The sequence below is a fragment of the Triturus cristatus genome, chromosome 8 (genome assembly GCF_964204655.1).
Source record: "Triturus cristatus chromosome 8, aTriCri1.1, whole genome shotgun sequence".
In the NCBI taxonomy this organism is placed as follows: domain Eukaryota; kingdom Metazoa; phylum Chordata; class Amphibia; order Caudata; family Salamandridae; genus Triturus; species Triturus cristatus.
The window spans coordinates 171,703,814-171,719,993 of record NC_140591.1 but is presented as its reverse complement, the minus strand read 5'-3'; positions in this window follow the sequence as shown (position 1 = coordinate 171,719,993).

Here is a 16,180-nt window from a genome sequence, read left to right as displayed (position 1 = left end):
ACTAGGCTGCCCAGTGTGCCATCTTGTGGCACTAAAGGGGCCGCACTCTTATGAGGGTCCCCTGCGGGGACTGTGTCGGTCAGCCCGCATTTCATGAAGAGTCGCTTTAAATTGTAATGCTTAGTCGTAATTACATACATCTTTTCATATAGACAAGCACGCTGCCTTCAGTCTGTAGTGTAGAGAAATAAATGCCCATCTGGTGCGCTATGCATGCGAGCGCGCCATACCTTACATTAATGGTCTTTTCTTTTCTTTGTTTTTTTGTTGTCTCACAGGTTCGCAGCATGCAGGAGTCGGGGTGAGCTGAGGAGAATAGGGAATTCGAAGACTCCACCGGGAGCCAATGGCGACAGAGGCTGGAATCTAGGCGAGTTCTCTTCAAGATACAACAAGGCTAAGCGCGGTCTCGTGCTTGGGTGAAGTTAATATACTGCAGGGAATTAAAGATGGCCGAAGCAGCACGTGTCCTCTTGAGCTCCTGCGGGTTCTCAGCCTTTCAGTGCTGCTGCGGTTTCTTCCACTACCACTAGGGAATTTAAAGGCACAGTTCCTCCACTGCCACCAGGGACTTTAATACTGCAAATCATAATGTGTAGCTACAATACCACTTAAAGTGACACAGCTTCACGTATAATGAGACCACCAGGGAGAATGCAGGATAACCTGGACCTTTACATGAGTCCTGAGCATTAGGCATGAACGTTAATGCTACACGGTCCACCTGTATGATGTCAGGTGAACGCCTTGCGTGTCGTGAGGTCGCGCCGTGGCAGGGACCTTAACACAGTCCGCTTTGTTACTGGTCTGTCAGTGTGGGGAGGGAGAGAGTTACTCCCTTCACAGTTCAATCTTAGTCATTAATAGATAGGAGGTCTGGGAGATGCTCACTCTTCCTCCTCACCCCATCTGTTACCATCAACATGGTGATGTCTGCCCTCCCTTGGTGCTGCTTGAGCCGTGAGGGTTCCTCGGAGTACCCAAGTCCACCAAACAGGTGATATCACCCTTCTGCTCTAAGATGGGGTAGGGCCCAGTCTACTTGTCCTGTAAGACCCTGGGTGCTACTGGTTCTAAAATACACACTGTCCTGGCTGGTATTCCAACATAGTGAAACTTTGGTCATAGCAGTGGCTCCTGGCTGGCAAATTCTTGTTTGCCTTCTTCATGTACTCAGCCATTCTGGAGCAGAGGCCAAGCACATAGTCCAAAATGTACTGCTAAGGTTCTTGGAGGTGTCTCTCCCACTCTTCCTTAACTAAGCTGAGTAGACCTCTCACGGGGTGTCCAAAAAGTAGCTCAAAAGAACTAATGCCAATTCTTTTTTGAGGGATCTACAAGTAGGCAAACTATAAGCTTGGGAGGAGAATGCCCCACCTCCGCCTGAGTTTTTCAGGCAAACCTATGATCATAGAAAAAACAAACTGAGATGATGGACGGAGCGCGGAAACTTTTCAGACACTCACCCCCAGTCACAGATCTGGGGTGAATCCATCATCATTCTTTAGCTCACTTCGCCACCCCAGTTCAGACACAGCTATATGCAAATCAGTCTTGAGCCTGTGCCTTATAGGAACAGTCCAGCCCGAACTACCAAGCCATGTCTTCCCTGGACCGGAAACAAGCATCCTGGGCCGGTTTCGGGCTAACAACCCTCATCAGCCAGGCTAGCTTGAATCCAGAGGCAAAGTGAGCAAGGGACCCACGTTTGGGCATACCCTGCCAACTTAGGGCAAACAAAGCAAACACAAGGAGACGATGGACGGAGCGCTGAAACTTTTCAGACACTCACTCCCAGTCACAGATCTGGGTTGAATCCATCATCATTCTTTAGCTTACTTCACCACCCCAGTTCAGACACAGATATATGCAAGTCAGTCTTGACCCTGTGCCTCATGTGAACAGTCCAGCCCGAACTGCCAAGCCATGTCTTCCCTGGACCGGAAACAAGCATCCTGGGACCGGTTTCGGGCCAACAGCCCACATCAGCCAGGCTAGCTTGAATCCAGTGGCAAAGTGTGCAAGGGACCCACATCTGGGAATACCCTGCTAGCTTAGGGAGAACAAATCAAACACAAGGAGATGATGGACGGAGAGATGAAACTTGGGGTGAGTGTCTGAAAAGTTTCAGTGCTCCGTCCATCATCTCCTTGTATTTGTTTTAAACCTATGATCATGCCTCTTATGGTTTTGTTGAACCTTTTAACTAGACCATTTATTGGGAATGATATGTGGTGGTGAACTTGTATGTCACATCACATTCATCCAACATGGCCTTCAGATAGGTGGACATGGAATTTGTGCCCCTATCTGAGATAACCTCCTTAGGAAACCAAACCCTGGTAAAGATTCCAAGGAGGGCTCTAGCCACTGCAGTGATAGTCCTAAGTGGGATTGCCTCAGGGCACCTAGTGGCATGGTCCACTACAACCAGATGAACCTGTTCCCTGAAGCTGTGGGTGGATCTAGGGGACAACAATGTCTATCCCCACCCTATCAAAGTTCATCCCTACCACTGGTAGTGGTATCAGGTGGAGCCTTTGGCTTGCCTCCTGCCTTGCCACTGGCTTGGCAGGGAGTTGTGTTGCTCATGTGTGACCTTGCCACTGGCTTGGCAGGTCACATAGGAGCGACAAAACTCCTTGATCTTCTCAGACATCTGCGGCAAGTAGTAGTGGCTGACCAGCATTTCTTAGATCTTGATATGCATTGGTTCCCAGCCCAGGGGATATTGTGGGCCAGGTTTAGGAGAAATTATCTGCACTGTTGAGGGACCACAAGTCTCCTGGATTTACCTGGTTTGGGGTCCCTTGGCTCACTGTACAGGAGCCCCTCCTCCAGGTATCCCCTTGTGCCTGTTTGACATCTAGCTGTTGCAGGTCTTCTAGAGTGGGACAGGTCCTTTGTTCATTGCTTAGGTCCTCTCTAAACAGACCCCTTTCTCCTTGGAGTACTGCCAGGTCTGGCAAGTTACCAGAAGTCAGCTCCTCTTCAGGCACCAGGCCTTCTCCTGGGGGTTGGGCTCCTTCTGGGCCTTTGGATGGAGGCTGGATGGCCAACCTTCCAGCCCCTTTCTCTTGGTTTTGGGCAGCTGGTCCTTAGTTTCAGACTTCAGGATCCCTCGATTCTCTATCTGGGCCTCTTTCCTCTGGTAGTAACACACACCCATTCAGGGAGACCCTGCAGGGCCATCCTCTCTACTTCTGCCAAAGCAGAAGGCGCTAAGTCATTGACTAGCTAACACGCCATTGGGATGGAAGAGGACACAGCTACTTACTCCCCACTGAAAGTCAACACCAGCCATAGGGTGTGACTTTGTGACATTGTAAGTATTGACAGTCTCATGCACCTCCTCAGGTAATATCCGGTCTGGGGAAACCAGTTTAGCCATGACCATATACTGGCACTTCTATCCTTCAGAGCCTTCACATCGACCCCACTGATTTTTGGCCACTGCCTATACTTTGCAATGCTAGGAGGCAAGTGGGCCAAAAGTTCAATGTTCTCCCCACCCAAGGACACTAAGCTGGTCTCTGTGTATCTATTGGGATTTCTAGATGCAACGTCCCAACCAATCCCTACACTAGCCAATTCTTTGGGGTGGTCACCAGTGGGTGCCTTTTGTGACCTGGCTGGTTACAGTAAAGGCACACCCTTACCTTCAAGGGGTCAAACGTCTTTCCCTGGTACCCCTTCCCCTTTGACTGGGATGTGGCTTGGGAGTCCCCTCGCCGAATCCCCCCCCCCCCCGATACTTTTGGGGACTCTTTGTGACTATCCTCCTTTTTATCATTTCCCCCTATCTCTCCCCTGAAAGGGAGCCTGACCACTTTTCTTCTGGTCATCACCCATGAACCTTTTGGGGTCCCCTGGTTCCTACCCACTCATCAACTGTCTTGCCCAGTTCCTAGGGGCTAGACAGCTTAGAGTCTACCAGATGCCAAATGACTGTTTGTTCAAATGTGTTCGTTAACAAACAGATTGTAGAACCCTTCAAATGTCTCCATGTTGTTGCCTTTAATCCATCCCTCCAGTGCCTTCACTGAGATGTCAGTCTACTCGTGTTTGTGAGGTGCATTTCTGAAGAGATAAAAGCCTCTGCCTATACTCTTCAGAAGTGAACCTAAAACGCTCAATAAGGGCTGCCTTCACCTGGGTGTAAGACCCAGCTACTTCAGCCTCTATTTTAAGTAGCCTATCTCTACAAAACCCTGGTACTAATTCTCACAGAAATGTTCCCCAGTGTTGTGTACCCATCTTCCTCATCTTGAGAGCCCTCTCATAGGAGGCCAGCCACTTGGCAATGTCATCCCCTGTAACACAACTCCTTTGGGCAACCTTACATCTGATAGAGACTTGTAGCTGCAGATTCCTTACCTTAGAATTTCCCAGGCATCCGGCTAATCCGGAAATGTTTGCTCAAGCAATATCCCTTGCGCGTGCTGTCAGGTGGCATAATTCGGTTCTGAATGACATCGTTGGCATTGATTATGATGTTGCTGTCACCTATATAGGGGCTACCTAGGTGCACTGATGTCAGTTCTTTTTAATCTGCACCAGTTAAGCTCTGCTCCAGGAAGAGCTACCCCTTTGTTGCTTTTTGACAATCTTTTTTTGACTTTTTGTTGACTTCAAGATTTATTTCATCGTGTCTCGAGGGATGTCTTTGAGAAAGACAGGTGTTAAACCGTGTGGCCCCTGTCACCAAGACATGTCGGTTACCGATCCCCCCCTTTGGTGTTTTGAGCACGACTCAAAGCCGTGCTCAGACTGTCAGGCCATGGCTCCGAAGGACTTGCAGAAGTGGGTTATGAAGCTCCTTGTGGCCCGGCAGTCGACACTATCCAGTAAGACTCCGAGGAGATCCTAGACCCAATCGAAGAAGAGGAGATATGGGGAATGCTTCCGGAACCTCCAATTGCTCCCTCTCCCACTTGTGGTCCTCAGGACACTCAGGGAAGAGGCAAAAGAAGAAGAAGTCTTAGCAGACTTCCTCTTCACCTTGGCTGTTGTCCGTCGATGAGAGAAGTAAGGTGCACCGATGCTCTGAGCATGGTTCTGCGGAGCTGGAGCCAGGATCGACTTCACGCCTCCCCCCCTTTCAGGGAGCCGGAGAAACCCCTGCTCAAATGCAAGAGTTTACAAGGCCATGCTCCGCGTATTTGAGTGGGCAGACCCCTCTGGTGAGCCCTTGGGCCCCGCGGAGTGTGGAGGGGTCTCACTGGATTAGACGTGGTCAGCTTCGACCATGTTGGGCCTCAGGGGTCTGATCCTGGATCCGGGACAGCACTGGTCGTGCCAACACAACCTTTCCTGACATCGGACCCAAAGTCAGTGCCTACAGAGCTGCATGGTGCCCACCAGCAGCTCCAGCCCCATCCTTACCACCGAGAAGACACAGTGTAGGATTGGCGTCGCTCAACGCCAATTCTGGGGCAGCTAGAACAAAGGGGTTCTATGATGTCACCTTTGCATTCTAATAATATTCAGGCACTGGAGAAGACACGGAGGGGTCTATGAACCCTTTAGAACACCAGGATATGTATGTAGAGCAGATGGACTGGTATGAGGAACTTGGGGGCATGCTCTTTCCACCAACTGTGGCTAAGGAGGAGGGGGTGGCTTCTAATGCTATGGTGGTAAGGAGGGCAGCTGAGGTCCTTGGACTGGAGTTGCCATCTGTGCAGGTCAGGACTGATATCGTGACCGAAGGGCTTCAACCTGGGGTCACCTCTGAACCCCTGCTGTCTTTCACTTACTGATATCCTCCTAGGCACATGGTCCAAGCCTAGCACAGGGGCTCATGTGAAGAAGACAATTGCACACCCCCATCGCCCGGCTCCAGGTGACCGAAAGTTCCTTGGCCAACACCCCACCCCTGAAAGCTTGGTGGTGCAGGCTTCTACTTCTCAGAGCACGTAAGCTTCCGCCCCTCTGCACAGGGAATCCAAGAGGTTGGAATCACTTGGGGAAAAGATGTTTTCTTCCTCCAACCTGGCATTCCAGTTGTTGAATACCACATGCTTATTGGGCTGTTTCTCCAATTCCCTTTGGGAGACAGTTACACAAGTGCTGCCACAAGTCCCAGAGGAAGCCCGGGCTGTGCTCTCTCAGGCAGTTAAGGACGGGAGAGATACAGCAAAATTCACCATCAGGTACGGACTTGATATGACTGATTCGCTGGGTAGAGCAATTTCATAGATGATGGCCTTGAGGTGCCACACCTGGCTTAGAACGTCTGGCTTCTCAGGTGATGTCCAGGCTAATTTGATGGACACGCCTTTTGATGGTTTCAGCCTGTTTGGTGAGAAAGAAGACTTGGCCCTGGAACGATTCAAGGATTCTTGTGCTACGGCCAGATCCTTGGGCCTTTCTACAACACCTTGTGGCCAGTCTAGCCTCCGCCCCTTTCGTCGCCACAAATGGGAGTTCCAGATACGCCAGCCCTATCCTAGCTACCGTCCTGCGCAGACTTCTCAAGTTGTGCGGGGATGTGGATGCTGCTCATTCCATCCTAGAAATGGAAGCCAGATGTTGTCATCCACCCTGCCCTCGGCAGCCGCAGTATGGAAGCACTCCTAGTCTGATTACGCAAGACCCCACTACTACAGTGGGACTGAGAATCCATCATCATCTCCCTCACTGGAAGTCTGTAACATCGGATAAGTGGGCCTTGCAGATCATTCAGGAGGGCTGTTCTCTGCCTTTCCACTCTTTTCTCCCTACAATTCCGCCAATTTGAGAACAGCTGGCACAGGACCATTTAACATTGCTTCAAGAGGAAGTTACAGCTCTCCATGCCAAGGAGGCTATAGAAAGGGTGCCGGTTTCAGGGTAGGTTTTGGCTGTTATTCCAGTTACTTTCTGATTCCGAAGAAAAACAAAGGGTTACAGCCCATTTTACATCTTTGGACCGTCAAGGTCTTCCTCAAGAAGGAGAAGTTCAAGATGCTCACCTTAGCTCAGGTCTTGTCTGCTCTAGACCAAGAAGACAGGAGATAGCATTGGACCGGCAGGATGCTTATTTTCACATACCCATCCTGCTGGGCCACAGGGGTTACCCGCGGTTCAAGGTAGGCCACGAACACTTTCAGTTTAGCGTGCTCCCCTTCGGTCTTACCAGTACCCTTTGGGTGTTCACCAAGGTGATGGCGGTGGTTGCAGCTCATCTGCGCAGACTAGGGGTTTTGGTCTTCCTCTACCTTGATGACAGGCTGTTGAAAGTGTTGTCATCTCCCACCTTCAGACTAGGACGATCCTCCTGCATTTGCTGGGGTTCTCTATAAATGTGCCAAAGTCACACCTGACTCCTTCTCAGATGCTCCCTTTCATCAGAGCTTTCTGGACCCAGTGTAGTTTCAAGGCCTATCCTCCTGAGCAGCGAGTCCAGGATATTCAGGTTATGGTTTTGATGTTTCAGCCTCTATCCTAGATTTCGGTGAGACTGACTCTGAGGTTGATGGGCCTCATGGCATCCTGCAACTTGCTGGTAAAGCATGCCAGTTGGCATATGCTGGCTCTGCAGTGGGACCTGTAGTTCCAGTGGGCACAGCATCAGGGAAATCTCACCGACATGGTCCAGATCTCAGGGATAACAGCGAGAGATCTGCGGTGGTGGTTGATAAACTACGATTGGGTCAAAAGCAGATCCCTCTCTCTTCCCCAACCAGATCACACAGTGGTGACAGATGCGTCACTTCTGGGATGGGCCGGCCATCTGGGAGAGGTGGAAATCAGGGGACACTGGTATTCGGCGGAGTCGGGGCTCCACATCAATTTGTTGGAGCTTCGGGGGAGTCGGTTGCCCTTGATAGCATTTCTTCCCTCTGTCAAGGGGAAGTTAGTGTAAGTGTTCACAAACAACACCACCGCCATGTGGTACTGCAACAAACAGGGGAGGGTGAGGTCGTGGACCCTTTTTCAAGAGGCCCTGCACCTCTGGACATGGCTGGAACAGCAGGTCATACCCCTGGTGGTTAAACACCTGGCAGGTCTCTGAACGCCAGGGTGGACAAACTCAGCCATCGATGCCTAGCGGATCATGAATGGCGTCTCCAGTCAGAGGTGTCGCAAGTTCTCTTTCAGCTGTGAAGATAACCTTGGTTAAATCTGTTTGCCTCCGAAGAGAACGTGCAATGTCAGCAGTAGTGCGTGCTGGCGTTTCCAAGGCGGCTATTGCTAGTCAACGCTTTTCGTGTTGAGTGGATCTCAGGCCTGCTGTATGCCTTTTTGCGTATACCACTTCTGTCCAGGGTTCTGAAGAAGATCAAGAACGACTGGGCCCAAGTGATTCAAGTAGCTCCGGACTGGGCAAGAGTCTGGTATCCAGAGCTGCTGAAAATTAGCATTGATCCTCAAATCAGGCTGCCCCTTCAGAAGGATCTTCTGAGGCAGCAGCAGGGGAGGTTCTTCCACCCGAACCTGTTAACTGTCCACCTTTTTCTGCTTCTCTTTCTACTGTTATTATTCTTACCCTTGCTCAGCAGGGCTCTGCTTTGGGTACTCTTAATGGTTATCTTTCTGCTCTGTCCGTTTTTTTGCGGCTGTCAGACCAACCCGCTCTCTTTAAGTCTCCAATTGTAAATAGATTCTTAAAAGGGCTGGGTGTTTCCACCCACGCCCTTTGTCATGCTACAGTGGGACCTTAATTTGATCCTCACTTTTCTTATGTGTGCTCCCTTCGAGCCTTTGCACAACTGTCCCCTCCGGCTGCTTACCATCAAGACAGCCTTTCTGGTGGTGAGAATATCTGCCTGAAGGGTGAGTGAGTTGCAGGAGCCATCATGTAACCCCCCCCCCTACATGATAACTTTTGCAGATGAATGAATGAATGGATAGTTAACTTATAGAGCGCAAACAATGCCCAAAGGCTTCAAGGCGCTGAAAACGGGAGCCAGGTCGGGGAAGGTGGATGTCAGTACTTTAAAGATTAAAGGGCAAAAAGCCAGGTATTTAATGATTTATGAAATAGGGGATGTGACTCTAGACAAGAAATTGATATAGTGTTACATGCTGTATTATTAGGTGTATGTGTCTTTAAGTTAGGTTCCGTGTCGCATGCCACTGCATGCGACATATTATGTTTTCAGGAGGGTTCCACATTCTAGGGAGAGATCTTGGTTGTTGGAAGAATAACTGTCTGGGGGATTGGTTTGCTGACCTGTAGCTGCTGGAAGGATTTTGAATGTGCTGCCAATAAACCACTCTTATTGATTATATTTCATTTTGAAGAGCTTTCATTTCAACATTTTGGCGACGACGGGAAACCACTGAGCAGCACAGAGTAATTCAGTGGTTGGACCCATTTATTGGAAATTTACAGTGTTTTAAGAAGTCTGGTAAAATTGCCATTCCGGCGATTTTTCTTTTAATGATTTGCAACAATTTTATTATCGACGGAGGTTGGATGCTTCTACATTTTGTTTGGCAATAATTCCAGGGAGAAAGACAACGGGAGAAGTGTTACACTTACGTTGTGAGAAAGACAACGGGAGAAGTGTGACACCTACGCTGTTTTGCCGCTACATCGGAATTTGGATGTTTACGTTTTTTTTTGTTCTTGTATCAAATACTTATTTTGGTGTGAACCTTTTCGAAGAGATGTGCTCCTCGTACATTCTCTTTGCAGAGTGAAGACATCGAGCTTACGGTGCACTTCGGCCGTGATCGTTGAACTTTATTTGCCGATGTGCAATAGTCTGACATTTAATTGGTGAACTTCGCTCGCACAGTTTGAAAAGTATTTTCATCGTTATTTTCATTCAAAAAGGTAAAGAATCTTACTTGGTCATAGCGTTTTCAGTAACCTTCCATTTCCACCATGATCGTCACCATTCCATCTCCGTCATGATTGTCACGCACGCAGTAAAGTATGCGCGTTCGTGATGCCACACGCAGAAGTTGCTGTTGCTAAGCAACGCCCACAACAACCAACGCGTTGACGCACGAAGAGTAAACGATCATGTTTAAGTCCGGAAATTGATGTGAAAGCAACGCGCGTGTAGGGGGAAGTAAGTACTTTATTGTTCCGTGGCTCAAGTTAATTGTTTTTTTTTTGTTCAAAAGGTTATACGAACTGAGTTTTTTTTTTAAGCACCACAAGTCATTTTGCTACTGGCACATCCGTGTTCAATTTTAGTGTACATTCATTATATTACCAGTGTTTATGTAAAAATAAGGAAGTAATAGGAAAATTAAAATGCAATTCGACCCGCCTGCGAAATTTCTACAAGTTAAAGGGGATCCACCCATGCCATGGCCAAGGTGGAAAGAAGAGTTTTTAAACTACATGAAAGCTATTGACGGTGAAAGGATGGGTTCAGAAAGGAAGAAAAGCATTCTGTTACATTGTCTGGGCTCAGAAGGGCAGGTTATTTTTAGGTCACTTCCTCAAATCAACATTCCAAATGCAAGCGGTGATTCAATGAATGTCTACACAGAAGCCTTGGCACGTTTAGAAAAAAGATTCAAACCAACCATTAGCATAGCGCTAAACCGATTTAAATTTTAACCAGGAAACAGAAAGAGGAGGAGTCATTCGATGATTTCCTAACTTCGTTAAGGTAATTGAGCATGCATTGTAATTTCGGAAACATGTCAGATGAGATGATACGTGACCAAATAATAGTTCATGTCAAGTGTAAAAAAACTCAAGACAAGTTATGGGTAATGGGTGATCCAAATTTGAATGAAACTATTGCTACAGCTAAAGCGCAAGAACAATCGGATCTATGGATGGACACCATCAAAAAATGCTCTGATAAAAAACGACAGAAGAGGAAATTTGTGCAGTCCGTTACAAAGCTACAAAACAGAACGCAACACAAAATTGGGGAAAGCAAAATTTTAATAAAGCCAAGCAATATGTTCCAAGACAATTTGAAGGAGCTGTTAACCAGGGAATGTGTTTCAGATGTGGGAACAAAAACCATTTTGCTTCTTATCCAGGTTGTCCAGCATTGAAGAGAGAGTGTAAAATTTGCAATAGGATTGGACACTTTAGCAATATGTGTAGAGACAGACGTGGACAATTCCAAAAGCAGGGTCCTGTTTCAACAATTTCAGAAGAAGATAATACCTGTATTAATACTGTCCAAGAGCATGGCTTTGTTGTATCTATAGTGGGGGATGTTCCAAGGCACATAAGTCCTCCTAAATGTACGTTTCAAGTTTGCGATGTAGATATTGTGCTTATGGTAGATTCAGGTTCCCCTTGGACCATCATATCTCATGAGTATTACATGTCATTATTGGTAAATGTTTTGCCGTTAGACACATTAGAGGAGCCAGACATTGTTGCTGAGAGTTTTTGTGGTACAAGAATTGACATGATGGGTTTTTCTTCTATTTGCTTACATTTCAAACACAGAATGGCAAATGTCAAACTATATGTTTCTAAAAAAGGGGTAAATGTTTTGGGTTGGTTAGATCAATGGAAATTTGGCATCATACTTAATGCGAGATCTGTAGAACCAGTTTCCTTATGTGAGGATCATCTCATGAAGAAGAAACAAATGTGGTCATTAAGGATCAAGTAAGCAAACTCATCAGTAGTTTTGGGAAAGTCTTTATAGATAAGTTAGGTAGGCTCAAGGATTTCTCACACAGAATTGTACTTAAGAGTAACCATATTCCTGTTGTACAAAAAATTAGAAATGTACCCATTAACATCAGGGATGAACTCAAGGAAATGCTAGATGAGTTACTTAGAGAGGGCATAATTGAACCTATAGAGTCATCCGAGTGGGTTTCTCCCATAGTTTTGGTGCGGAAACCCTAATAAAAAGTTGAGGGTGTGTGTGGATTTGAGAGCGTTAAATGCTAATATCATTGTGGACTGCCACCCTTTACCAAACATTAATGAGCTTGTATCTTTGTTGCATGGTGCTAAAATATTCTCTACCCTCGATCTCAGATCAGCATATCACCAGATCGAACTCTCTGAAGATTCGAGGAAATACACTGCGTTCATCACTCCACAAGGTTTGTTTCAGTACACTCGCATGCCTTTTGGTTTGGCGTCCGCAGCTTCCGTATTTCAGAGAATCATGTTCCAGATTTTCAGGGACATTGATGCTTATGTCAAGTGTTTCCAAGACGATATCTTGGTCTTTTCAAAGAGTACACAGGAGCATCAATCTCATTTGCAAGAAGTATGTAAAAGACTGGAACAAAATGGTTTGACTCTCAAAGCACACAAATGCAAGTTATTCAAAGAGTCTGTAGAATATTTGGGACATACGCTTTCAGGGGAGGGTGTAGTGCCCAAAAAATCTAATGTTGAAGCTATATCCAAAGCCCCGTTCCCAGAGAATAGAGATCAATTACTCTCTTTTGCAGGAATGTGTGAGTATTACAGTAAGTTTGTGGTTAACTTTGCCACCAAGATGGAACCTTTGAGGAGACTTTTGAGGCAAGGAGTGAAATATGAGTGGGGGGAGTCTGCACAACGATCGTTTGAAGAGATCAAACATGATATTGTCAATGCACCCACACTCAAGCCCTTTCGCATCAAATCTGAATGTATCATCACGGTGGATGCAAGTCTTTACGGTTTAGGGGCGGTGTTGTCCCAGAGAGAGAGTAAGGAGGAATGGAACGTGGCATTTGCGTCAAGGACTCTTAATGAGTGTGAACGTAAATATTCTGTTATTGAGAGGGAGTTGTTGGCTGGTGTTTGGGCTATTGAACATTTTAGGTTATATGTATGGGGTTCTAAGTTTGTTTTGAGAACGGATCACAAGCCACTAGTAAACATTTTATCGGTTGGTGGAGGGAGGAATTCCACTGCCAGAATTGCCAGGCTCATGTCAAAGTTGCAGGAGTATAATTTTAGTACGGTATATGTTCCGGGCAAGAAGAATGTTACTGCGGACTGTTTGTCACGCTTACCGTGCAAACAGAGTGAAATTAATTCTGTACGTGAGTTGGATGTGGTAATGACTATTGATGATGTACTTTAAGGAGATTTTCAAGACATTTCTGAAACCCGTTGGAAAGATTGTGAGCAGAAGGATGCTAAATGGTCATTGCTTAAGGACTACATCAAACATGGGTGGCCAAGGAAAGATAGAATTAATCCAGAGCTTTTACCATTTTTTAGGGTTATTGAAGAATTAGAACTTGATGGTGACTTTATTTTTAAATCAGGGAAGTGTATTCCACCAGAAGGAATGTATGAGGTGATTTTGAAAATTGCTCATAAGACACACCCGGGCATTTCATCAATGAAGCGTTTAATTAGATTGTTTTTCTGGTGGCCAGGCATTGACAGATTTATTGATAAGACAGTCAGGGAATGTCCTGAATGTGTATCTAGTGAAAGGTCACTCAAGGTTTATACTCCACCGCTCAAGGTGGTAAAATGGCCGTCTGTACCATGGAAGAAAATAGCTTTTGATATTTCAGGTCCATTTCACATCCTTCCAGAAAGTGCACGTTATGCTTTGGTGATAGTTGATTATCACTCAAAGTGGCCTGAAGTAAAATTTGTCCCGAAGGCTACTACTAGTGCTGTCATTGGATTTTTCAAAGATGTTTTTGCCAGAGAGGGGTGTCCTTCATGTTTAATTACTGACAATGGTGTTCAGTTAACTTCGGGAGAAATGGATGAGTTTTTAAAAAGGTGTAATATCACTCATAGATTTACTTCCTTATATGAACCACATGAGAATGGGCAAGTAGAACGTTTTAATAGAGTGCTGAAGGGATTTGTCACGGAAGCGATTAAGTATGGTGCAGATTGGGTTAGTGCTTTGAGAGAACGTTTATGGACTTCTAGGATTACACCACATTCCACTACTGAAGTTAGTCCTTTTAAACTGTTTAAAGGAAGAGATCCAGCTTCATTTGTCTTACCTTGGTGGTTAAAAGAAAAATCTCATTATTTTGACTCTAATAAGGAGAATTTGGAAGTGGTTGCTAGACGTGTGGAAGCTAAACAGATGGTGACTAAAAGGCGGTATGATGAGAAATGGAAAGTAAGGCCTCATGAATTTCGTGAAGGAGACTGGGTGAGGATATTGAAGCAGGGTTTAATTTGTAAAGGTGAAAATAAGTTTGGTGATCCTATTCAAGTTAAAAAAGTTTTTGAGAATAGTGTTATGACACAGGATGGCAAGATCTGGAATGTGGGTAAGTTGGCGAAATGCGTTAAATCTTATGTTTCAAAAGATTTATCACTCTACAAGAGTAATAATCACAACAAGGGTGATTCTGTGGCTCACAGAGTCAAAGACTGTAAACAAGAAATTAGATTACCCAGAAGATATGCAAACTTTGTGTGATTGTTTTTTGTTTTATCATTATGTTTCATTATTGTATTTTCATGCTTTTGTTAAATAAGAAAGATATGTTACATGCTGTATTATTAGGTGTATGTGTCTTTAAGTTAGGTTCCGTGTCGCATGCCACTGCATGCGACATATTATGTTTTCAGGAGGGTTCCACATTCTAGGGAGAGATCTTGGTTGTTGGAAGAATAACTGTCAGGGGGATTTGTTTGCTGACCTGTAGCTGCTGGAAGGATTTTGAATGTGCTGCCAATAAACCACTCTTATTGATTATATTTCATTTTGAAGAGCTTTCATTTCAACATATAGGTAGGGTGTTCCAAAGCTTGGATGCGGCCACAGCGAAGGCTCTTCCTCCCCACTTTGCCTTTCTATACCTGGGTACTACCAGCCAGTTCTAGTTGGCAGAACACAGCTGTCTAACGGGGACATAGCGCTGGAACAGATGGTTTATGCCTTCTGGGCCAAGGTTAAAAAGTGCCTTATGAACAATACATAGGGCCTTGAAGAGAATTCACTTTTCGGCAGAAAGTCAATGCAGTTTGCGAATGGCAGGAGAGATCGATTGAAATTTCGGAAGATCTAAAATCAATCTCCTTGCAGCATTCTGAACAAGCTGCAACTTATTAATGTTCAGATAAAGGGCATTGCAATGACCCAATCTGGACAGAATCAGGGCAACAGCTACATGTTTTCGAGATGGAAGAGATAAAGAACGAAAGATCTTCCTCAGGGTCCTAATGATCCAAAAACAGGATGATACCTTTCTGTTCACCTGAGGGTGAAAGAAAAGCTTGTTGTCAATTATGACCCCAAGATTCTTTGCCAAAGCAACAGGCCAAGGACATGATCGAAGCAGTTCTGGCCACCATTAATGGGTCCATATATTTTGTTGGTGGCCGAAGACCAGAACCTTGGTTTTGTACCCATTAAGTCGGAGAAAGTGAGGCAACAGCCGGCATACAGCTGTTGAAATTAACTGCTGAGGCCTCTAGATTATTTGCAATGGACACAATTATTTGTATGTAATATAGGGCCACCAATCGAAAGGAATGAATCACCTTGGCCAGGGGGAGACATATAGGTTGAGCAGGGTGGGATTTAAGGATGAGCCTAGCGGGACTCCACATAAAGTAGACATAGAACCAGAATAGAATTTGTCCATCTTTACTTTTTGTGACCTGTCTGTAAGGAATGAGACCAAAAGCTCTAAGAGTGTGAGAAAAAGTGGCGACCGCAACATTTAGGCTTACCTTCACAGCCCAACACCGGGGGCAACAACGGGGACAGAAAAAGCGATACCACCATAACGGAAAGCTGTCACTCTTCTCCACAGGGCGGGGAATTAGCGTGTTCGGCGTCAAGCCCGCCCACACGCTCTCACCTGACCGGGATCAACCAATGGCCTGTCACGGCAGAAAAGGAGGCCGTTTCACCTGAAGGGTGGACCAACCCGGAAGAAGAGGAGGATCCGGAAGTGGACGCGAAGATAACCGGAGAAGAAGAAGCCGAGGGAAACGCCGAGGAAAGAACAAATCCAGCAGCGAACGACTACAGGGGAACGGCGAAGCACAGCGGTGACATCGGAGAAGACCCAGACGAGTGGTGGGAAGAGTGGTGGACCCCGGAGGAGACGCAGGAGCCACCGCAACTCAGGAGAGTTGCGGCTTGAGGCGGTACGTGTTGGGGCACCGGGGGTTTGTGGGGAGGGTGGCGGGTGGAGAGAACGTGTTCTGCGTTAAACCGCACCCTCCCGAACCGACCCTTCATATTTTATTTTATCTTTTGCGCTTCCGATAAATCCCGAACACGAAGGCTTTCTCCCGTATAGTGTTTGTTCTGTACCCGCATAGTGTCTGCTTCTGCACATGCTTTTGGCCATGCACTGG